The sequence below is a fragment of the Strix uralensis genome, chromosome 8 (genome assembly GCF_047716275.1).
Source record: "Strix uralensis isolate ZFMK-TIS-50842 chromosome 8, bStrUra1, whole genome shotgun sequence".
In the NCBI taxonomy this organism is placed as follows: domain Eukaryota; kingdom Metazoa; phylum Chordata; class Aves; order Strigiformes; family Strigidae; genus Strix; species Strix uralensis.
The window spans coordinates 33,133,510-33,158,706 of NC_133979.1; the positions used below are offsets into that span (position 1 = coordinate 33,133,510).

General features: G+C 41.7%; 1 protein-coding gene across 3 annotated transcripts in view; it reads left to right on the top strand.

Annotated features, from left to right (window-relative positions):
* C8H1orf21 (chromosome 8 C1orf21 homolog) overlaps positions 1–25,197 on the top strand; it is a 126,712-nt gene that overhangs the window by 50,646 nt on the left and 50,869 nt on the right. The window lies entirely within an intron of this gene.

Here is a 25,197-nt window from a genome sequence, read left to right on the forward strand (position 1 = left end):
CATGACAGCTGAAACAGAGGTCGGGGTGAAATGCTTAGTGGAAAATTAACATTCTAAGTGATGTACAGTACTGCACTGTCTTCAACTGCACGTATCCTGGAATAGTTCAAAGACAATGAGTTGTACAACCCCCTCATATATGTGTCTCTGTTACATATTTGTCATTAGGTACCAGAATAGTTGACTCATTTCCTAAAAATAAAAATCTATTCAGTAAGAAAAATAATTCCTTAATACTGTTGTCCTGTAAAGCAATAAAACATTAGTTCTGAAATCCTGTAGCAAACAGGGTTTGAAGGTACAATGAAACTAAAAATAACCTTCTGTGAGGGATTCAGTGGTACTGGGAGGCTCTGAGCGTGGGATGAGAACATCTGTTTCACTGTATGGGAAGACTGGTCTGTGATCCAGGTCTTGTCACAGACACATCTGCATCAGGAAAAGTAAAGTGATATGAGATAAAATGCATAGCCAACTTCATTATTTCCCCCTGCCCCCCCCCTAGATTCTGTTAGTATATGCTAAGTGGTTTTTAGGTAATGATCTAAATTGTAATTCAGTTTTTAAATGTTAGGAATTATCTGGGAGACCGTTCAGAAATGAAATTTCTAGATCTGCCCAGATATCTGTCTGAAAGTTAAGTCAGCTGTGAATAAGCTAACTTGGTACTGTTATTCTTAAAATAGGTGCTTTGCTACTGAGTACGCCAAACTTCTCTTCTCTGGTGGTTTTTATAGCAATTGTTTGTGTAGAAGTGGGAATGACGCATCTAGCAGCAAAAAATATCTCTCTTTAATTTCAAAAGCAATGATATTTCACTTTTTCAACCTTTCTGGGTGCTAGCTTGCTCCCCACAGTGGATCCCAAAGTAAGAATACCTAGAGGCATACTCTGAAGAGAAAGTAGTTGTTCAGCAAACTTCAGGCCTAAATAATGGGTTATTTTCCTGTGTATGGTCCTTCACTAACCCGAGAGAAGCTGGGTTTGGAATTGTGAGTTCAGTGTGTTGCTTTTATTTAAAACAGGCTTTAAGTGCTGTCACAAACAAAAAGCTCCATTAGTTTCTCAGAGGAATTTGAGTTTATATTTTAGCTAATATTTAGTGAGGGAGCAATTTTTGGCAATATGTGTGTGTCAGCTATTTTTTTTCCTGTTTTACTGCATGCTGGAGGCCAAAGATCATAACTTTAATGACAAGAAACCTAAAGTAACTTCTGGAGGCAGAGGATTAAGAAGGCTGAAGGAATTCTAAAGGGTTCCCACTTCATAGAGCTGGACTGGTGTCAGCAGCATCATTTAGCTATTCTGAGATTCATTTGAGAGCTGTTTCGTACTTTACAGAAACCTATCAATTTCAGGAATGCTACCTGCTGTTAACCAATTTCTGTCACATATTTTAGTTTAGGTACACAGTTTGTCACTGCTAAAGAACCAGTTCAATGCACTGGATCCTTTTTTAGCAAAGAATTGGAGTCTGTGACTTGAACGATTTGTTGAATGGTAACCAAAATGAAGACAAAAGCTGTGTTTTTCCCTTGCTGCTGAGGGACAGCCTCCAGATCAGGATTTGGGCGTATGAGAAGGGTGAGCTGGCATGTACCTGGCTTTACTGCTGTCCTTTTGGGACTTACAAATGATCAACAGGACGCTTAGATGCCCAGAAGCAGGAAGCTGCATGCTTCATGTGTACAATACCTTGCATAGTTCCTGAACACAATTTTTTAATATAAAAAAGAGAGGCAAGAAAATTACACCTCAACATCATATTTATAGTCCTTCTTAACAATGTTCTGGACTTGCTAAATGCTTAGAGCTCTTTCATAGGAGACTAAATACTGTTTCTATTCCCCCTTCTTCCATATTGGAAACTGTAGTGGCAATTGCATTGTTTGTTATGAGTTAGATCTGAAAGCTCAGAGTATTCTGCCCACTTAATTTTCTATTAAACTTTAATATTTTTAATCCTGAATTAATTCCACGTAACATATTCTGCCTTAAGTCATCAGGGAGGAAGTCAGCGCTGTATCAGAGGGCTGTCATCATCAACGCCCTGCAAGGAGAGAGCGTAGTCGTGCTAGATTTGACCAGGCGATCTCAGCTAGGATGACAAATCTTAGCAGAGTAAGTTCCCAGAGATACAGAAGGATGCACAGAGTCAACAAAGGTTAAAAAGCACTGCAGCACTTCCATAATGCGTTTGCCTGTCCAGTTCCAGGTGCCAAGAACTGCTGAATGTTTCCTTCCTTATTTCTGGGAAGGGACAGAAGTGTCTCATCCAGCCAGTGGCCAAGAGCAAAGTATCTCTGCAGCCTGTAGGGATTGAAAATTAACTGCAGAATGACTAGGCAGAGTAAGACCAAGGTAAGCTGCAGAGAAATGGGATGGTTCATGAGGAGCAAGAAGATAATGGAAAGAGGCAGCTGGTAAGAGGTTTGGGGGAAGGAGGCAGCAAAGTGAAAGAAACAGAGATGACAAGTGGGGTTGGAAGGTGGCTGATGTAGTGATAGCATTGATAACATCCTGAAAGTATTAGTGTCCAGAAATGGTGATGTTCATAGATGACAGACATGTGCAGTGTTCACGTCTGGGGGCTAATCTGACGAAGGCACCTATGCAGAACTAGCAGGTATGAGCTTTGTAGTTGTAGTAGCCCAGATTGCCTCAGATGCTTCACAAGTGGAGGAAATGCTGAAGGACTTGGAACAGCAATGGCAGAATTAAAGGAAAATACCTCCGTGCTGGTGCTGCCTTCCCTGGGCAGCTGGTGTGATCTGAAAGATGTGACTTACACTGTACTGCCACTTGCTGTTTGCCTAACACCTGAGATGGAAACACTGCTCTTCTTTTTTCCTTGAACAAGACAAGTTTTCCAGTCAAGTTGCAGGCAGAAAGAGTCAATAGTAAGGATTGTACTTTCCGTCTTGCTTTTATATTAAATAGGTCATTTTAAGCGAGGAGAGGTATGAAAATACTTTTATTTGGTTCTGGTCAGTTTTGCTCTTACCTATGCCTTAGGCTGCTGGGGTTTTTTGCCCTTTAGGGCTTTTTGTAGTGCATGGCAGTAAGCATTAACCAAATAGCTGAAAAACCTTCGCTTCCCCACACACCACTCTTTTTCCACAAATAAGTGCACTGGCAACAAGGCAGTTGTTCATGTGATTTTTCTGTGAGCTCTGTCTTTGGTGCTCAAGAGCTTTCCCACTTTGCTCCACTGCTATAACTGCAGCTCCACAAGTAGCAGGTGGAGCTACTGGGGAATAAACTAGATCAGCATCGATACCATTGCACTTGTTTTCCAGCTGGGCAATAAGAACTGCCAGTGCCAGTCTACAGTGATGTAGACCCTGTGCCTGCTCAACACCATCTCTGCCATCAAGGTTGAATAACGGTGGAAGTTTCAGAGGGCAGAGAAGGGGATTAGTCATAGTCTGGGGTTATAAGGTTACCTCTTGTAACTGATGGAAAAAGCTGTAACTATAATGAGAGTGTTTGCTGGGGGGAGGAGAGAAGACCTGTCTGGTTGTGGTTAAACAAGGACTATTGCTATGGAAGAGGCCTGCTGTATGTGTAGTGGAGGCTGGGAAACAGTTGTCTGAACTGAAGAAGACATTGAGGTGGTCTCAGAACTGTGTAAATGGTGGTGTCTCCAAGCTTGGGGTAAGCTCATGGTACAGGACTCCATGAGTAAAGGAAGGATGGAAAGGACCTAAATAATTCCTGTACAGCTCTTTGCTCTCTGTGCCTTGGCTATCAATTCTCTGTTCATGCTGCAGAAGTTGCCATCATCATTGCATTGCCAACTTTGATTTCCTTTGCTGTGAAGATGCTTCTAGTTCTTCATCCCTTTTTCCTCTTCCTTTCAGAGAAGTAGGCAAAGAAGCCACGCAAGAGTTACAAGTGCCAACATGGCTGCAGCTTTGCCCTCTGCCTTTTTGTTGTCACTCAGCTTACATGCCACAAGCCTTATACTTATTTTGCAGTCCTCCCTCCAAGCTCTCAGAAGGTGGCCTGTCTAGAAGACCATTTCCAAAGCTTTCTTCAGGGGTTGTAATGTTTGTCTTACGGTTTATCCACCTTTCTTTAGAAGAAAAGGAAATAATTTCCAGGTATACAGTGTTTGGATATTTTTTCCCTAATAAGTAGTGTTTGCTCAGCTATAGATGTCACTTTGAATCCAGAGACTATTTTCTGAACTGCTCAGAGTGGTGCAGTTCTGCTTCTGTTCTTCCTCAGAGCCTCTAGATGCTTTTTCCTTCTTACCCTGGTGGGGTTGGCTGAAGCCAAGTCTATTGACTATTTGAGAGATCATCGCTTCTGTGAGGATTTTTTTTTCACTTTTAAAAGTCACTGCAGGTTAAGATTGTGCTCCAGTGCCTTATTTCTTCCCTAGCTTTTAACCTTTTTTTTCAATTGAGCAGACACATTGAGCCAGATGTTCACTGTAAATTTGAAACTCTAGCGTTTAAAACTGAGAAAACCCACCAGGAAACCCATGAATTCTGTAAGAACAAATTCTGGTTAACTGAAAACAAAACATAAAAATTTCCATCTTATCCCGAACTGTAGAAGGCACACTGCATTTTGCTGTAATATATCTTTAAATAACTGAGTTAGCAGGCCTATCAAAGGAGATGTTCTAGAGAAGATTGAATATAATATGATTATTATGTCTTGTTGGTCTCTAATGACTTTAAAATCCCTCTAATAAGGATAGTAATAATAAATCTTCATTTATTCATCATTCCACTTCAAAGCTGATTTCCAGGGCAATACATAAGAACTATAATAATGTAAATACCAATGAAGAACAAAATGCCATGATAGAGCCTTGAGAGTTGTTGATTTCAGCATATGTTTTAATAATATAATGTCCCTTGTAGACTAATTTTATTTGCGCCTTTTTAAAAAATCATGGGATGTTTATTTGAGGAGAGGGTTATTGACGTATTTTTTTGTGTAAGAAAATAACTGGTAATGTGATTTCTTGTGGAAAAGGAGCAATTTTAGAATTTATTTATTAATCTGAGAGGCTAAACCAGATATTTATATGGAGCTCTTGGGTGCTTTGCAAAAGTGAGCGTAAACATGGCAGGTAGGAATCTTCTGGCAAATTGGGAATATCCGTGCTGCAATTGCCAGATAGGATTCATGTTATTAACAGCAGCTCCAGTTGCCGAACCAGTCTACATAAAGCTGAACACAAAGCACAATAGTTTATAAAGCAGTTTGTCTCAGGACAGCTGGGAGAATGCAAGGAAAAGAAATCTTTAGCATTGAGGTATCGTAATGAGATTGAAAAACTGATCGATGCACGTAGTATCCGATTGACTACACTACAGCTTGTGAAGTACCTTCACAGCTTTCCTGGTTTCTATTACAGACCCACCCTTGTTTTAGAGATGGACAGAATGGAGAAGATGTGTGAGGGACCTGATGTCAGATCACTTGCAGACGTGTATGCCCTTATCTCTGCTCTTCCTCACTTGTTTTTTTTCCAACGGTTTTCTCCTGTGTTGATATTTCTTCCCTAATCTTTTGAAAATGCCATAGTTCAAAAGCCAAGCAGGAAGGTTAGAGTATTTAACTGTGGCAAATATTGACCTGTCCTGTAGGGTGGCAGTCGGTCTGTGGTGTCAGGAAAGCAACAACCCATCTCACAGGGAGGACTCCCTTCTCCCAACAAATCAAAGAGTTCAACTTAGCCACCTGAAACAAATACGCTGCTCTGTAGCTGTCACCTCAACTGACTTCTTGTTCACCAATATCACAGTTTAAATCCCAAACACTTTATCAGCTCATCGTATTTTCATTCTTACTATGTTTTGTGGGTTTGTCTCACTTCTGCTAACCCCTGCATTGTGACAGTCAAGTATTTCCTTCCTCATGTCTGCCACGTCTTATCCACATGGGTATCTCACTCCACTGCCCAAGACAGCAGAACTCTGACTTGTGTGCATTTGAATTAAGTGCCAAAAGATGCTAAAATAATTGAAACTTGAAAAACATGCCCACTTTATACAGGAAGAGAATAGCAAGGGGAATTTGGGACTATGACTCACCTTTCTTAAATAGGTGTCATCATCTCAAAAAATATTGTGCCCAAACCTTTGTAGAGATTACTTTGTTTTGAAGGCTGTTTCCTTGATTGACAGGCCTAGAAGTATCATCTTACTCAAAACTTCAGGCTCAGGTTGTTGCTCAGGATGCTTTAAAATATCTGTGAGCCTGGCAGACTGTTCAGATGTCCCTGATCAGTATGTGATCAGCTTCCTAAAACCGCCTTGTTCCTGTGCACAAAATTCTGCAGGTCATCTTCTGGCCATTTGAAGATCTGAAGTTGGGAAGTTTTAAGATAGAATTTGAAGTGAGAAAAATATATTAGAAGTGTTTTCAGTGAATAACACCTTCCTGTTACCTTTCCCTTTCCCTCAACTGTCAGAGTTAAAAAATTGTTCAAGATGAGAATGAGAAATCTTTTCTTCTGGCCATACTATCTTTCAGCGTGGCCGTCCTCACTGAACTGAAACCATCTGGAAAGAGGTAGCTTAAGGAATGTAATTTCTGTCACGTTGGCATGCATGCCTGCCGGGATCAGAAGGCCTTGCTGCACCGGGCTTCACACAGACACACAGCTCACTTTGCCTGGCAGCATTTATTTTATTGACTCTGTTGGTCAGCTGGTTAGCACTCAAATAGTCGTTGCTTCAGCTCCTTTGGCTGTCCTGACATGCTTCTGCAATGTCAGACCTTACTCATTTTAGGGACAGTAGTGATTATGCAGAAGGAGACCAGCACCATGCAGTGTCCTGATACCATACTGGATATTTTGAGACAGTAACCTTTTTTTAAAGACATTTTCAAACACAAACAAATATCTGTGGTACCACCACAGGCACTCCTTCCATCCAGTGCTTAATCTGAGCTCCATGGAAGTGAGTGACATGTAGGCACCTGCTGTCTGAAAACCCAGTTTTGGTGGTGCAAAACTTTAAATATCACAGTGAGTTTCAAAGGAGATTTTCAATGCTGAAATTCAAATTCCGGCTAAGCTCCTGAAAGGATAGCTTTAGTGTTGTTCATGATTTCAGCAGCTCATGTTATAAAGCAGCTCTTGCTTCAGTGCTTGAAGGCTTAAGAAAAGCAGATGAGTAGGGCTGAAGTGCACGAGCATCTTCCAGAATTATACTGGACTCTTTTCCCTCACTTTTTTATTCAGTTGAAACGATACTTTTTTAGATATATTTTTAGATCTTTGTTTTTATCCACTCTGTTCCAACCCAATTTGGTGATAGCCTGCTTCTTATCTAAGTAAACATGGGTCAGTCCTAGAGACGTGTTTCAGGAAGTGAGAGAGAAAAATAGAACCAAAAATCACTTTGGTGTTATGTTCGTGTGGGAAATGTAATAAAATTGCATTTGTTATCTAGGTTTATGATGTATTTATGTAACACTGAGAACACCCTTGGTAAGTCAATAACTTACCAATTTATTCCCATGAGGAAACAACGGGACTTAATGGAAACCAAACCAAACCCCACCCTCAGGTTTTGTCTAGTCATGTATTTGTGATCAGTGTGTGCAAAGAAAGTGTTTTCCACATGAATTAAAACTCTGTATTTTCACCTTTTGTGAATAGAAGGGGCTCATCCTCATAGCTCTTTTGGAAAAGGTACTGCTTCTGCAGTATAAGGAAGAAGCCGTTCTGGGCCATGGGTTTGCTCAGAGAGTAGTAGCAAAACAAGCTCTTCATCTGACTCCAGCATGTAAATTTATAGAGATACATATAAAGAATATAAAAAGAGCCTTTTGTAGAAGGTGTAATGGGCCAGCATCTCTCCTGGAGCAGGAGCGGGGTTGCCTCACGAGGGGGGACGAGCTGGGAGCTGAGAGTGACCTCAGCACCTGCAGTGCTGGCACTGTTGAGGTGCCGTCCCACGGGGCCTGAACATGGGCCAGAGCAGGGTGCTGGTGGCAGGGTCTGTCAGCAGTCCCAGGCACGGCAATGAGCCAGGTCCAGGGTCCATCTAGGGAGCACGGTGAGAAGCAGGGGGCGGCAAGGCTGGAGACAGGGCTGGGGACAAGCTGGAGCTTGCCCGAGGGCTATGTTCAGGAGAGAAGATACCTACAATGTGGGGTTGAGGTTCCTCCAGGAGACCAGAGACAGGACTAGAGACAGTCAGACCTGCTCTGGCAAGGGGTGAAGACCCAAGCCTCAGCGGAAACAAAGCTCACGGATCCATGGGCAGAAGATGCAAGTGAGGGTTTCGTGAGGCTGGTCATGGCCTCTTAGTGCACTCAGGGCACTGACAGCATCTATCCATTAATTGTGAGCTTTATGTAATTTCACAGAATTTCACAGAATCATCTAGGTTGGAAAGGACGTTGAAGATCATCCAGTCCAACCGTTAACCTAGCACTGACAGATCCCAACTACACCAGATCCCTCAGCGCTATGTCAACCCGCCTCCTGAACACCTCCAGGGATGGGGACTCCAACACCTCCCTGGGCAGCCCATTCCAACACCTAACAACCCGTTCTGTAAAGAAATGCTTCCTAATATCTAGCCTAAACCTTCCCTGGCGCAACTTGAGGCCATTACCTCTTGTCCTATCGCTTATTACTTGGTTAAAGAGACTCATCCCCCCTCTCTGCACCCTCCTTTCAGGTAGCTGTAGAGGGCGATGAGGTCTCCCCTCAGCCTCCTCTTCTCCAGACTAAACCCCCCCAGTTCCCTCAGCCGCTCCCCATCAGACCTGTGCTCCAGACCCTGCACCAGCTCCGTTGCCCTTCTTTGGACACACTGGAGTCATTCAATGTCCTTTTTGGAGTGAGGGGCCCAAAACTGAACCCACTCATTGAGGTGCGGCCTCACCAGTGCCAAGTACAGGGGCAAGATCCCTTCCCTGTTCCTGCTGGCCACGCATCATGATTGTGATTGAACAAGCTCTCCCTTCTCCTCCTCCTCCCCTTTTTGTTTTCACCTGCAAGTGAAGAAATGCTGGTCTGGTGGTCCTTAGGGATGAGAACCAAGTCAATGGAAAGTTTCCTGTAGACTCCAAGAAGATACCTTGCAGCTTTGAACAATACTGATTTTCAGCATGTAGTTTCACTGATCCAGCAGTGAAGAAAACTTGTTCAGAAGCAATGGTAGAGTAGCTCTTTAAATACCTGCATGTTGGAAAATTGCTTAGTTGTAAATTGTTTCAGGACAGTAGAGCAACAACAGTGGTTGAGGACGCTCCTTGGTCAGGTATAGTAATCCCTGTGGAACCCAACGCTAGTGATAGCAGTGGGGATCCCATTCACAGAGAGTTAAAGAGCTTGTCCCCGCCCTGCAGTGCTGTATACATTGTGATGAATAAATTCTGTTTTAGTAGAGCTCTGGACTCTGTCAGGACTGGGCATGACTGAGCTAGCAATTGTCTGAACGTGGATAAAGACATGTCATACTTCCCTGTTGCTATCTTCATATCTCACGCAGCAGTTGCCACCTCTTCTATACCATTGACCTTACGGCTACAGAAGCTTTTTGTTCATTTTAAATCAAAATACAAAGAAAGGAGAAGAAAACACTGACCCTCGGAAGCTGATCACATCCACCACCAGTGAGCAAGCCTGTGCTAGGTAGCAGATCAACCGAGCAGTTGCACAGAAACAAATCACTTGTCCTCCTTGCTGGAGGAGTGTTCTCAGTCGCTGGCAGGGTGAGGTTTTGCATCGCTACGCCCTCAGGTACACGGCAGTCCTGCTCTGGGGAGGTGCTGTGTTTATATCAATTGAGGGACTGATTTGCCAGATAAAGCCTTCCCGTTCTTAGTCATGACTTCTCCTGGCAGGAAGCAAAAAATGAGCAATAAAGAAAAATGGTGCATATTTGGAGTTCTGTCTCCTATTATTTTAGTTCTTTCCTTTGAAAAAATTCAGAAAGACCCTAAATGAGATTACTTTTCCAAATGAATAGCAGATCTTTGCCATATAAATGTCGCTGAGGTTTTCCTACCTGTAAGCAGAGAACAAGTGACTAAATTTACCAAAACAAATTGTTATTTTCTGTTGCTACTCTTTGAGATTATTCTATCAAATGACTAAACTGATATAGTATTATATGGTCCTTACCTTAAAAAATAATCCCTGCAGCTTGAACAGTGTTTGCCACCTAGCCAGAAGATGCCAAGTGCCCTTCTTTGCAACCCTTTAACCTTAGTATACAGTTCAAAGTCAAACATTTAACTTAGCTTTGGAGTGGTTGAAAATGTGTGCAGATAATTTTGCAGTAGGAAAACTGAAGGAAGAGGGGGTGACTCCTACATTTTTTTCCTGAAACCATAATTTTGTAAGTTTTTCTCTTGCATAGGAATGAATTTGAAATGGCTTGACACCTTAAGGAGAGTTGGGCTTAAAGCAGAGCACGTGTCCATAAATGAACTAGATAGTTACCTTCTTCTGGTGGTTCATCGTCTTGCAGTGTTTACAACCTCTTGTCATGGTATTAGATGAGGGAATTGTTCTGCAAAGTCATTCTACTCAGTGTAAGTGCACTGCATTTATGCAGACCTTCTCTGGTACAGCCACTGTTTGTTACCAGCCATGCAGCGATGCCTGGGTTTGGCACGATACGCGTGCAGACTCAGCATCTTTGGTGTAAAGAGAGAAGGTGAACCAAGCTGGAAAAACAGTTGTTATCACCGTTTTGGTGGGAGAAATTAATCACAGACAGGTTGTAACTTCCCTGCTTCTTACTTTAATGTAAGCTTTCAGCTTGTGCAGTTTGCGCATCGGTGTCACAGCACCCAAAGGAGAGGTACCAGAGGATGGGGGGCTCTGAGGCCACCTCCAAGTCTCTGCAAGCAGTTGATATGGGGGAGAAATTTAACATATTTTTATTCATGGGAGTGACCCTTTCCATAAGCTGTTTAGCTGCATGAAGAGTATAGTCAAAGTTGAATACAAGTAAAGCACATGGGGTATGCATTTCACAATTGCGTTAGTGTACTATAAATAGAGGCATACATCCGCCTTTGGTGTTTGCTAGAAAGAAGTCAGGATGTATTTTCTGGCAGCCTTGGTGCTGAAGGAAATCCATTTATTTTTTTTTATGGTACAGACAAACTTATTTTATTTACTTAATCTTTTAAAGACAGAATCCTTGGTGTTCATTGCCTACCTGTAAGTGCAATGGTAAAAACGCCACATACTTTCAATTACTGCAGTGTTCCTTTTGCCATTTTCCAAGTGTTGTATTTGTTGGCCACAAAGTTTTAAAAAAAAAAAAAAACAACCTACCAAAATCAACAAACAAAAACCTCAAAGGCTGAAATTTGGCCAGGAAATCTTCAGTCTGGCGGATAGTTCTCTGATTCCCCAGGTAAACCTTGTGAAACTGCATGGATGCATATTCATTTTAGCAACACAAGGCTGTAATTTCATAGTAGGAATATCTACTGGTAGAAATACCTGTTAAATACAAGGAAAAGATACCTGACCAGTAAGTATTTGTGTACCCTGGCATACACGGCTGAAGATGCCTTTACAGGTTTGTTGCTGTGAAACTTTGGTTTCTGAAAAGCTGCCGAAATTCTTCGTTGTCCTGTGTGCTCAGATTACAGCTAAACATTGGTTTGCTAACATAGAAGGCATTTTTCCACTAGGTATTTCTCCAAAACACTGAGACATTGTGGGTATTTTAAACAAATCCTATAACCCAGCAGTTGCATGTTGTCCTGGTCTGAGGCCTAAGACTAATGACATTCTGTCTTGAGCTTGCACCAAAAAAAATTGGAAAAAATTGAAATGTTAAGATTTCTGCTTCATTGGCTTATAAAAAACAAAGCCTGGCTTCTGCTGAGTGGGTGTAATCGTGCCCTGCCATGTGCCTTTTCTTCTTATCTGTATGAGGGGGTGCTCTGGCAAAAAGGATCAGGTTTAGGGTGCTCTTAAATTACATATTTCCTTTCTGCTCTTGTAATGGGAGCGCTGCAAGGGGCTGTGCAGGTGGCAGAGGTGCGGAGCACTTCGTGTTCTGCAATACTGGGAAATAGCATGAAGTCGCCTTTGTTTCAGGATTCATGATTTCAGGAATGATCTTGGTCTATTCAAAGGGAAAATAGGGGGTGTAGTTTTTTTCATGGAAGTCTCCTGAATTGTATTAATGGTTGTATTTATTAAAATTACATACATTTAATCCCCTGTATTTTGTCGTCAAGTGTATATCGAATTTCTAACTGTAGGAACGGGGTGCCTCTTGACATCTTTTTAGGCTGAAAGTCCTCATCTGATATAAGTGCTCTAAGCACACATTTCTTATTTTGATTTATTTTTTTTTAGCTATTATTAAAAACTTCCTTTTCTCACACACTGATGTTTTACTTTCTTTTTAAAAGTGTTCCCCAGAGGGAAGGGGAGAAGGCATGGAAAATCAGTAGCTTTTTTAAATTTCTTTTTTCTTTTCTACCTAGTCATTTTTGTGCTTCCAGCATATCCTAAATGTTCATGTTCATGTATTATTTGCACAGAGTGGCCTTGATGTGGTTACAAGACAGCAGGCAGCGAACAGGGACGAGTACTTTTAGTTTCATAAACAGGTTATGTTCGTGATGACAGTAGGGACAAGGGAGGAGATTGTTAACAGTATGAGGTGGCGTGGAAGAGCACCGACTGCGTGCTGCAGACTTGGGAGTTAATTTGTGGCTTGACTTATGTGGTGAGATGGAGGTGTTAAACCAGACTTCTTATGCGACTGGACGGGGCTGTGAGCCAGGCAGTCCCTCGCTGCTTTCCCCTGCCGGGAATTTCTTCGGTGTTCCCATTGTTACTTGTTGATTGCTTGAACCATACACCTCCGTCGGTGCGTGTGGATGGTAGGTGTTTGCTCTTGGGGCTTTATCTAAAGCTTTTGCAACATGGATGCTGCTCAGGGAAGTAGACATCCTTCAGAGATAGCAAATTAACTCAACATTGTAACCAGAGTAAAATATGAGGTTAATTTTGTAGCTCTTTGGATGGCCTGTAAGTAATGTAATTAACTTTTGTATCTTTTGCATCTGGAAATGCGTGCTGTATTTTAAAATCAAGTTTTGATTAGTTTCTCCCCTCCCCTCTTGGTTTCCAGAAATCCTAGCAATGAGGAGACACTTGTGCTCATCACGAATCCCCAGTACGTTACTGATCCTGGATAATTACCCTGTCCCTTTCGTAATGCAAATAATAAAAATGAAATAGCTGTTGATTTACAAATATTCTTTGAGGTACATGAGCAATGAAAATTTGATAGTCTAATGTTAGTAGAGGAAAGGCAGAAAGGATGTGAAAATCCATTTCAAATCCTATGTTGCGGGGCAACAATCTCATTTAATAGCTGACTGATTGAGAATGGCATTACTTGTTAAGTAAAGAGGAATCGACTTTTTTATTGACAAGGAAACTGAAGACACCTTGTCATGTGTTTGCAACAATAGGAAATGTGTAATTTTGGGGGCGTGGAGTGGTAATGACTCTTTTTTTTTTTTTTTTTTCCCAGGGAACTCTCGGGGCAGCTCAGTTCAGGAGACATTTTTGCTGTCTTGAGCAATTGGTTGATACGTTAGTGGGGCTGTAAGAAGCAGGACCTCCATTGCTGTACAAGGGATGCTCACAGTAATGGTCAATTAGTTGTGGGTTTTTTTTCTGGAATCTGAATAGTCCCTGACAGGTTCTGTGCTAAATGATAAATGTTTTGCAATGGAGTATGTAGACAGATGCTGGCTGGGAGAGAGTCAGCAGAGACTGGGAGTTTCGTTAATGATATTCAAAAACCTGACAAGAATTAAATATTTAGTGCTTGGTGGGATAATTTTAAAAAGGGACAGTTTAAAACAAGGAGCAGTAAAATGGAGTTGAAGTAGCCTTTCTGACCTGGCTGCACTGTGCTATCTAGATTGGCTGAGCTGATTTTTGGGTTGGTATTAAGATAGTTTCCAAGATGCGCTGTGGAGAGGCAAGAGGACAGCACCCACCTCTCTTCCGTGGCCAAGGAGGTCTTACCATCACTGCCTACAAGCTAGCTAGGGTTTTGCCACCTAGTTGGATCATAGGAGAAGTTTTAGCCCTTCTTGTGTTGCAGTTTATGTGTGCAGGTTTGCTCCCCAGCTGTTCCTCTTCTCTCCCTTCCACAATGAAGAGGTCTGTGGCCATGAAGCCAATTCGTCAAGCTTTGCTTTTGCAGTTTCTGAGCAGTGCAGAGTGTTTTCTTCAGGGCAGGGTGGCACAGTTTTGTTTAAAAATAAGTTTGTGGTGCTCAATGTAGTAAGTGATTGGAAATGCTGAACTTCCAGCTCCTTCGAGATGCAGGGAGGCCTGTACAGGGCTGACCCTGTGCTGTTCCCATCGTGGTGTGGGGATGCTGGGGCAGGACGGTGTGACCTCTATCCAAAAACCTACCTGGTAGTTTCATATGAACAGCAATATTTTCAAGGCACAGACCCTTTGTTTTCCTCCTGTCTGTTCCTTTAATTAATCTTTCTCCTACTTTCATTTCTCAATTTGATCTTTTTAGTGGGCTAGATAATTGCATTTACTGAGTATCCTTCCTGCAGAGCACTGTGGCTGTAATCTCCACCTGAGAAATGGTTTCCTTTGAACAACCTGGCATCTGGCTCAAAGTTACGTGTTAATTAAATGCAAAAAAAAAAAAAAAAAGTGTGTGTATGTATATACATATACATAGAGTTATATAGTTTCAGCAAGCAAAAATCTGGGTAGCTGAAAGACATGAGTGCACACCAGCAGCACTGTTTTTTAGCTTCTTAATTAGACAAGTGCACAAAAGTCCTTAATTATATGATCATGTGGCTGTTTTTTCAATACCATCTTTCTATGGAGTTTCCTCAGATCTTAAATACAAGTGGAGTTTAAAATATCTGGAGATTGTGTAATTAAAGACAGTACCATGCAAGTGAGATGGAAATTGGGTGTTTAGCAGTGACTGGATTTTAGGATATTGAGGCTGTATTTTTAAGAGTCTTTCTGAGGTAATGAAATGGCCTCTGAGGTTGTGGTACATTTCCCCATGCTTGAACCAGCTGCTGACAGCACATACCTGGCTGGGGGGATTCACTGGTGGAGCTGGCTGCAGAGTCCCTGACCTTCTTGTCAGGGAGCTGTGATGGAACAGAGCAGAAGTGGAGAGTTGCCTTTCTTCACAGGGTCCGGAGGGTTTTAAGGTTTCTGATCCTCCCCCTGCCCCATGCAACACACATCCATGAGCCCCCATGTTCCTAAGAATCATTTTTCAAGCAGTCTGGGGTACTCAGTATCTTCCACTTGGTTTTGAATCTTCCCATACTTCTCCTCATTTAAAGAGTGTTAACCCCAAGGAGTGTAGAAGAAGTCTGACCTAGAGCAGAAAAAGCTTTAGCTGACCAATGAACTGTCCTCCCCACTTGGTCTGTAGTCCCAGGAGGGGGATGACCTGCATACAAGGAAGCCAGTTGTGCAAACCGTAATGAGTTGTCACTTGTTTTCCACATGGTGTTGATGTAGAGATTGTGTATGAAGCAGAAATCTTTATGGAAAAATTACTTCCCACAAAATAACTCTATTGGTTGCACACCAATATTTTTTATTTTATTTTATTTTATTTTTTTTATTTCCTCTGCCAAAGTACTCCTCTGAACTACCACTGAGGTAGACCTAGCAGATGCACTGTTGTGGGCCTGTGCTCCTGGTGCCATGTTAGTTGATGCGATCCTTTGTGCGTAACATGACAGAAAATGAAGTGTACCACTGTAGTTTTTGTAGTACTTAGACTATGTGATAGTCCAAATGTAAAGTAGCCTTGGGAACTTTTTAGCCAAGAAACAAAGTAGTAGAAGGAACCAAGTAATGACCTCCTTGATTCAGCTGCTTGTGTCCTATGCACAGCGGTGTGTCTCTGCAAGTCATGTACCGCACTTGAAAATTAATATAGAAACAAGGGAGCTAAATAATGGCTTCATCATCATCTGCCACTTTATTAGGTGGGAGGAGAAAAGAAGTCAGAAAACCCAAGATACATAAACTGAGGCATGCAATGAGCGGTAGCATGGCAAGCGTTGGAACATCACCTTCTACCCCAGGCAGAAGTCAGGCTGGGTCTTTCACGGGAGAGACGGAGTTACTCAAAGGATCAGGAGCTGCAAGCAGTTTGCAGCACTGGAAACTGCTGACAGCATTCATGAAGGATGGATTAATATGGCAATATGAGGTTTTGTGCTTTCACAGCAGCAAAGATCAGGATGACGTCCATTAACGTTAATGGAGCCATGCTCCCGTCAAACCTGTCAGTCCCAGAGGAGTGCTGTTGAAACCTGTCATGATTTCGGCCTGGAAAGGGGTAGTCTGATAAAGTAGAAAGGAATTTGCTAAAATTTTTCAGTTTAATTTCAAGTAGGCATCACCCTTGAGGGAGCTAGCTTTTCATAAAGTGTTGGGTGTGACATGGTGCTGTAGTAGAAACTGCTCAACAGCTTAGAAAAGAGCTACCCCTATCTTACCTAGCTTTAGGGCAAGTGTCCTTCCAATACTGCAGAAGTCCTCCACGTAGGGTCTGGTTTTTGTTACACCGAATGTCTCAGTGCCCTTCTTTTCCTGAAAAAACAACCCTAGGAGTCACATCTGCCTCGTGCAGAAGCAGTAGTTAGCATTCCAAGTTAACATGTGTTGGGATTGTGTAGGAAGAAGAAAAAATATTGAGGGTGGTCTTTCCAGATGTGCTGCTATCTGTGGAGTACATTCGGATTTTTAAACAGTTTTTTTGTCAGATGATTTATATTTTGTTGGCTGGTGTGGCTTTGGTGCACCTACACTCTGTTTAATATCTGGTGGTGTCCACTGCCTCAGCTTCCAGCAGTGGCTGTATTTTAGATTGGATTAAGGTAAGGTAACTTAATTTGGGAAATATGAATGAGCATTTTCAGGTAGTCCTTTGAGAAAAATGGGTTGGCTTATTTCCTATTTTTTTCTATTTAGTTCATGTTAGTAGAAACATGATCACTAAGATCGAGAATTGCCTGGGAGTTGATAGCTGTGAGGGTTGATGACAGAGGAAGACGACAGGCTGTTCACCCAATGCTGGTTGATCTCTGATGAAATTTCACTCTCAACCCACATCCAGGTGGATTGGGAATCCACCCCCACAGCTGCGAATCTCAACAATTAAGTCAGAATCTAAATAACCATGTGAAATAAAAACCACCATGTAGATGCTGCTTTCTTAGAGTGCTTGAAGCTGGAGCTAAGCAGCTAACTGGGATATCCTCTGTTACCTAGGATTTAGTTCGAGAAACACTGGTTTACAGGATTTTTGCAACTTCTTTCTCTAACTGTTGACTTTTTTTTTTTCTTTTGATTTTGACATGGCTTTTGCTGTCCAGGCATTTGATACCCAAATACAGTAACAGAGCTGGAGTAATCTGAAGAGCTCATCTCATCCTTCCTGTGCTCCAGTACAGGATGGACTTTATCTGTGGCATTCGAGGCTGATGACTCTTTAAAGACCTCTGATGATGGAAACTGCAGCCGTGCAAGCGATCTAATTCTAGTACTTGACTGTCCTTGTGGTTAATGATTTTTCCTGTCTAGCCTGGCTTTTTCTGGAGTTAAGCCCACCGCCGCTCATCCTACCGGTGTAGCTGTGGAGCTCAGAGTGTTCCTTCTTTGCGGTGGCATTGTAGATGATGTTTAACACCTAAGTGGCTCACCTGCTGTTATATGTTTCAGTTAAATTGTATCAAAATCTCTTAACGATTGTTAACAAATATTTTTAGAAAGAGCAATTCAGTCCTTTATCTAAATATAGCTTTTAGCTTTCAAGTCTTTGAGAGAGGAGAGCATGTGAATCTTTGATCGGTGGCATTCCTTGTGATCACAGCAGTAGGAATCCTTGCCGCACCTGGCAGAAATATGTAAGGTACAGAGAAATTTGTTAGGCAAAGTTCATATTTTACAGAATAGACGTGTGTTTTATAACGAATGAAGGATAAATCTTGGCATGTCCTTTGATAGAAAGGCAAGAGACACTAAAGAAGAATGTGAAGCACAGGAAAATGAAAGTGTGGTTAGAAACTTTCTTCTTGGTGGTGTGACTGAAGTACCGCTTATCTGCTGTCTGATACTTGATACGTCACTAAAAATAGGGAAGAGAGGCTCACCCATGATCCCTGTTGATGACAGCAGAGCCAAATCTGTTTGTCCTTACATGTATGAAATGGGAATGCAATGTAAATAAGCTGCTTTTTTTTTTTTTTTAAAGACTTGATGTTTAACAAAAGATTTCTCCAAAAGTCACAGTAAGTCCAGATATAATTGATGGAGTTTATGCTTTTTTCTGCTTTTTTTTTTTTTTTTAAAACTGAGCCAGAAATAGCATCATTACCGATGTTACTGTGGTAATGGCACTTACAGTGATGTCTGGAAGTGCTGAACAAATTTTTCTCATAGGAACAACCACAGTTTTCTTTTTTGCCCCCCTCTAGTAATTGTTTCAATATTATAAGTTGATATGCTCATTTATCACCGAAATCATTATTAATGAGTGCTGGTTTTCTTTGTCACATTGCCATGGCAACCGGGTGACATGTTTGAGTAGAATTATCTGTTTCCAGATGGAGATCTTCATTCATAAGATTTGCCTACTAAGAATTTTTGCAGCATATTCAACTTAAAAATTCTTCCTCCCTTGCCCTTTCAAAGACTTTTGTGCTAGAGGCGTTGCTGCTTTCTGGTTTATATCCTGTGATGGATTTTGTGGTGGGTGTTATGCTCAACAATATTTCTGTCTTTTATTTGTGGTTCATTTATGTTGTTTTTCTTCTGATTCAATGGAGCTGCTTTTCTTCAACTCGGTATTTGCTGTGACAGTCCTGTAAACCCATTCCTCCCCCATCTGAGTTGTTGGAAATACTGTCTTTTTATGTAATATACCACACAATGGAAGACAGTACTTGATTTTTACTTTTACACATGAAAGGAGCATAAAGATGTATTTCTCTTTATATATGATATATCACACTCTGAGTGATAGTGTCCTAAAATTTTTATGATATTCACTATTCTATTTTTAGTTTTGCACCAGAAAGAAGCATAAAGATGTTTCACTTTTAGTTTCGACATAAAACTGTATTTAGGAAAAAGAAAAAGGGTATTACTCTTTAGCAAGGTAAATATGCACAGAACTTTGTATAATTTCCTTTATCCTGAATTTCTTACAGCTTTAAAGGTCTTGTTGACTGTCAGACTTAATTAGGTCTTACCTGATCTCAGTCAACATTTCAGGATTTCTCTGGGTTTGTTTCTGAGCACTCAGACCAGAATATTTCAAAATGCTGTATTTACTTTAGTAGAAATCAGAAGGTAAAAATCAAAAGGTGATTTTAGCATCCTTTACTACTTCAGTTTCTGGTGCACTCTTACCTTAGCAAACAAAACCTGGTTAGCAGTTTTTTGCAAATGCCTAAAGGTGTTAGCTTTAGGGAAGGCATTAAAGGCCCGTTCCTCCAACCTGTCTTTAATCTAAATTTTCTTATTCACTTAAAGCCATTAATGACCATACACCCCATGACATACTTCAAGGTCTGTCTGTTGCTTGAACACCCGTTCTTTTGCATTTATAGTGCTTTCATCCTAATAGTAACTTTAGAACAAGAACAATCTCATAAATAGCTCAGAATTTGTGGGTTTTGAACACCTTGTCTTATATTGTATCTATAGAAGATAAATGTTGTGTTCACCTAGTCAAAAAAGTCTTTATCTAGTTGTTGCGTTCTCCCAATAATAACATAATATAGCGCAAGACCTGTCTTCTGCAAGTAATTATTTTAATATAATTACTATAGTTAGTATATTTGAAATAATGAATGTTGTCTTACCTGTGAATAAGGTGTTAAGCATCAGACTTGTTTCTTCTCCGTTACACCAGCAGTGTCCTCCCTATCTAAGCTGCTCACTACCACCTTTTCCTCCTTTGCACCCTTTGGTTGCCCTTTTGGTTGACTGCTCATTGCAGTCAACAGTCTTGGCTGGGAACATGCTAAATATTGACTGGTCCCATTGCTTTCAGGAATTGTTCTGCATTTCTCATGTCAGGTCTCTACTTGAACAGACTTCTGATGGCCCCATAAAAATTAAGAGATTTTACAGCTTAGCTGGATCCAGGAAAAAAAAACCAAACACCAACAAATCAGAGTTCAACATGAATGTGAAAAGTAAAATTTGGGTCATTGAGTACTGTAAATGCTAGAGGGAGACCTGTGAGCAAAAATTAGTGTTTCTCCTCAGGTAGCAGGAAGGTTGCAGGTATAAATATCAACATTTTAGTTGTGATACAGGTAGTTACTCGTATTTAAGCAGCCTAGTTCAATGGCTATTGAAATTAGAGGTGGGTTTTTTCCTCAATGCATTGGCTAGTTCAGGAAGTGGATGTTTCCAGGTATGCCTCATCATACTGGGAAGATGTAGAGCTTGTAGTCAGCTGGATACTCCTCCTTTTTTGTTCTGTGGCAGTATAATTACTTAGCTGGTTTTCTCTCCCTTTGTAAGTGGAAACATATCTATTTACCTCCAGCAAGTGACTACTCAATATGAGCTAATGTTGCCAATATATTGTATTTGTGCTCCCTATTTTAAGGAAAATATTTTGCCTGTGATAGAAAATTATGAGAGCTTATGAGTAACAGTATTGCTTCAAGCTTAACACTGTCGATCCATTCCCTTCATCTCTGTGTGTATCTGATAAAACAGTTGTTCATGGCTCAGTCCTCTCTTCTGCTCCCATTAACTGAAACTGGGTTGATCGCTCGCTTTCCACAGGCCAGTGCTGTTTGCCTGTTTGTCTGATATTGGTACGTGCACCACTTGCTCAAACATACAGGTTCGATTGAGTTGCTAGCTGCTTGGTACTCCTGGCTGTTAATCGTTTATTTAGGCACTGAAGCCTGAGTATTGGGCACTCAGCCTGCTTCTTCCTTACCGTGCCTCATCCTCAAGAGGTAGTCTCTTGGCCCTTAAGGCAGGTCATCAGCTTTAGGTTGTGTCAAATTTACATTGCTTTTTGAAATACAAGTAGAGATTTCTCATGCCCAAACACATACCATATAATAGAGCCATGACAATATTAATTCTGTAAGACACTTTCTATTAAAAGAGTAATTCTACTAACATCTACAGAAGCAGGTGTCTTTGACATCCTGAATTTCTTTTATCTGTATTCTCCTAAGGAGAAGGTGGATTTCTCCGAAGTAAGACTTGCCTTGTTGGCATGGTGTATTCAGATTGTCCCAAAAATGTAATGAAAAATGACTGGTTTATTTTTGGAAACTTTCTTGCTGCTGCCTCTCACATATGAATTGTCCAGGCATCTGCACTTCTCCTGCAGTTGATAGGACGGAGGGAAGAGTAATGCTAACTGTGCTGCACTGCACAGATAATGGAATAGTTATTTTATTGATAAGTAAGGTGTTGGAGGGAAGCACGTTTGCTAACACTGTTGTAAATATCTGTGGAAATTACACAAGAAATCTGTGCAAAGTTCTCTGCTGCCATTTCAGGGCTACTTGATGCATCTGGCAAACGATGCAACATTTGAAGGATCTGTGCCCAAGTTCAACATGAATTTAAAATTACGTTTTTGAGAACTTTTGTTGATGATGATCTCAAGAAAGACTTGTGTGGAGCTGAAGCTGGAAAGCAAGCATAGCCTAGAAATTCACACAACCACGAAGAGCGGGAACGGTCTGCCCAGGCAGCTCAAGTATTTCTTAAATGTCCCATGTTCACGTCGTAATCCTTACCCTCACCTAGCCTGACTCTGTCCACAGGTTCTCTAATATCTATTTTCTTTATGAATTCTACACAATTTAGGGAGATTTCTGCCGAAGTTAATATCAAGAGGAGGTCTAAAGAAAACATGGGACCGATACTTGTTGAAGATGGTCACCTGATTAATAGGGATGAAGAAAAAGCAGAGGCATTCAATGCTTTTTTTATCTCAGTCTTTAATAATACTGGTAGACCTTGGGCTGTCTGGTCCTTTGAGTTGGAGGACCATGACTGCAGGAACAGTGACTTTCCATTTGTGGACACTGAAGGTGTAAGGGACCAACTGTATCAGCTGAATGTTTGCAAGTCCACGGGGCCTGATGGGATTCACCCCTGAGTACTGAAGGAGTTGGTGGATGTTATGGCAGGACCCCCCTTGGTCTTCTACCAAAGCTCTTGGGAGCCTGGGCAGGTCCCTGCTGACTGGAAGCTGGCTGGTGTTATTCCCATTTACAAAAAGGGCGTGTGAGGGGATGCCCAGAGAACTACAGACCTGTGAGTCTAACCTCAGCACCTGGAAAAATTATGGAGAAGATGCTACTGGGTACTATTGAAAGGTGTTTAAAGAATAATTCAGTGATCAGGCACAGTCAACATGGCTTCATAAAGGGAAAGTCCTGTTTAACTAGTTTGATATTCTTCTGTGATAAGGTCACCCACCCAGTGGACAAAGGGAAGGTGGTGGATGTGTTTTTTCTGGATTTCAGTAAGTCTTTTGATACTGTCCCTCACAGCATCTTTCTGGATGAGTTGTCCAGCTGTGGGATAAGCAGGTTCATGATGTGCTGGGTGAAGGACTGGCTGAAGGGCAGAGCTCAAAGAGTTGCAGTGAATGGGGCTGCGTCTTGGCTGGTGACCGGTCACCAGCGGTGTTCCCCAGGACTCGATCCTAGGGCCGGTGCTGTTCAATATCATCGATATATTATCAACGATCTGGATCCAGGAGGTGTTTGCTGATGATACCAAACTGGGAGGTGCTATTGACTCTCTTGAGGGACAGGAGGCCTTGAAGAGGGATCTAGTTAGATTGGAGCATTAGGCTATGATTAACAGGATGAAATTTAACAAATCAAAATGCTGGATTCTGCACGTGGAATGGAGTAATGCCAGGCACAAGTCTACACTGGGAGAGGAGTGTCTGGAGAGCAGCCCTGCAGAAAGGGATCAGGGGTGCTGGTTGGCAGCAGCTCAATAGGAGCCAGCACCGTGCCCTGGCAGCCAAGAGGGCAAACCACATCCTGGGGAGCATCAAACCCAGCATGGCCACCTGGTCAAGAGAGGGGATTGTCCCGCTGTGTTCAGTGTTGGTGCAGCCTCACCTGGAGCCCTGTGTGCAGTTCTGGGCCCCACCATTTGAGAAGGATGGGAAGGTCCTTGAATGCGTCCAGAGGAGGGCAACCAAGGTGGTGGCAGGGCTGGAGGCATGTCCTGTGAGGAGCGGTTGAGGACTTTGGGCTTGTCTGGTTTGGAGAAAAGGAGGCTGAGGGGCGACCTCATGGCTCTCTGCAGCTTCCTGAGGAGGGGACGTGGAGAGGGAGGTGCTGAGCTCTTCTCCCTGGGATCCAGGGACAGGACGCGTGGGAATGGTTCAAGGCTGTGCCGGGGGAGGGTCAGGCTGGGCATTAGGAAGCATTTCTTTACTGAGAGGGTGGTCAGACCCTGGAACAGGCTTCCCAGAGAGGTGGTCGATGCCCCAAGGCTGTCAGTGTTTGAGAGGCATTTGGACAATGCCCTTAACAACGTGCTGTAACTTTTGGTCAGCCCTGAAGTGGTCAGGCAGTCGGACTAGAGGATCGTTGGAGGTCCCTTCCAACTGAACTATTCTATTCACCTGGTAAAAGCAGCAGAAATTTGTAAGTAGTAATGGTGCAATAATTACAAGAGTGTTGCCATGATGGTGATGATGAATATTGGGAAGCCAGGTACCAGCAAGTCCTCAGCTCAAATGCCTGAACAGCGATGCCTGTCAGCAGTCTCTTACAGTCAGTTAGAGAAGAAATACAGAATTAAGTTTCCAACAAAAACCCTTCCTCCTGTCTTGCCTCTAGCCTGTTGAACTGTATCAAATTTTCATACACAAATCTGATTATACTGACTATCAATCATGGGCTCATCAGTGCCCTGGTCCACTTGCTAAAAGAGACAATGTCTTCCAAGGATGGTCTGCTGCCCGGGTGTGCGCTCGGTGTTCCATCACAATTAATCTCTTGGAAAAAGCAGGAGACACGTTTCAGAGGTTATTTTTGCCACTGAACATCAGGACCTCCATACCTTACTCGTTTTTTAAAAGGCTGCGTTGAACATGCCTCTCTCTTTTAGTTAATGTGGACTGGCCACGGGTTGTGCAGACGTCCTTCATGCTATTTTCTTTCTCATCTGTTTTCCTATTCGAATCTGTATATGCCACTGTGGGAGTTTTATGCTTTTTCTGCATGTGGGTTTTATTGCTAATCACAACATAGATCATTGAAGGAGTGAGAAAAATGTGAGTTAGATATTGCAGTCAGTCAAGTAGTTCTAATTCTCAGGCTTTATTGTGTTCAGCCTTTTTGGTTTTATGAATTGTCACCTCCAGACTACCTAAATTCCATTTTAAAAAGAGGAAAAAAAAATTTAGAGAAGTTGTTCCCATTTACCAATCTAATTCTATTGTCTTCAATTCTTCCATCTATTTTGAGACTCTGGATCTGAGACACTGCTATTGGATAAATTCACAGTTTTATTTAAACTCTATAATAAAAAAAAGTGTATAGATATGGACTAGGCCAAATGCAAAACCATGCTGTATTTTTTTTAAAAAGATTGTTTTTCAAAGTTACGCTTATTTAACTTACACACTCTGTGGTTAACACTTTCTTGAAAACAAGTTTCCTTCTAAATAATTTTGATTATTTTTTTTAACAATACAGTAACCCAGAATAATCCACATGTGGTTTGTTTTTCCCTTAGCAACTGATAGATATTGCTTGAAAACCCAAAGGAAAAGAATAAAGTTTGTGTGGTTTCTTTTAATTTGCCCACGTTTTGCCTTCTATTCCCAGTGTAGCATGTCTCATTTAATTTTATATTAACATTTTCAACTTTCCTGGGGTAAAGTTTCTCGTCTGAATTATATATCCTGGCTCAAGGAGTGTGGGTGCAAAACTCTGGGTGTTTTTCCAGTAGATTTTACAAAGATGACCAGAGTAAAAAGCTGTAATGGGGGCTGAGAAAAGGCAGTGGTGGTACTGCAAGCGCTGTGTCCCTGGGCTAGAAAGAAGAATCACCAAATCCCTTCTTGTCCTACCAAAGGAAAAAAACCCTTTATTCAAGTTTTAGCGAGGCTGTATATTTACTGTGGGACAGCACATGTACGTTAGATAATACTT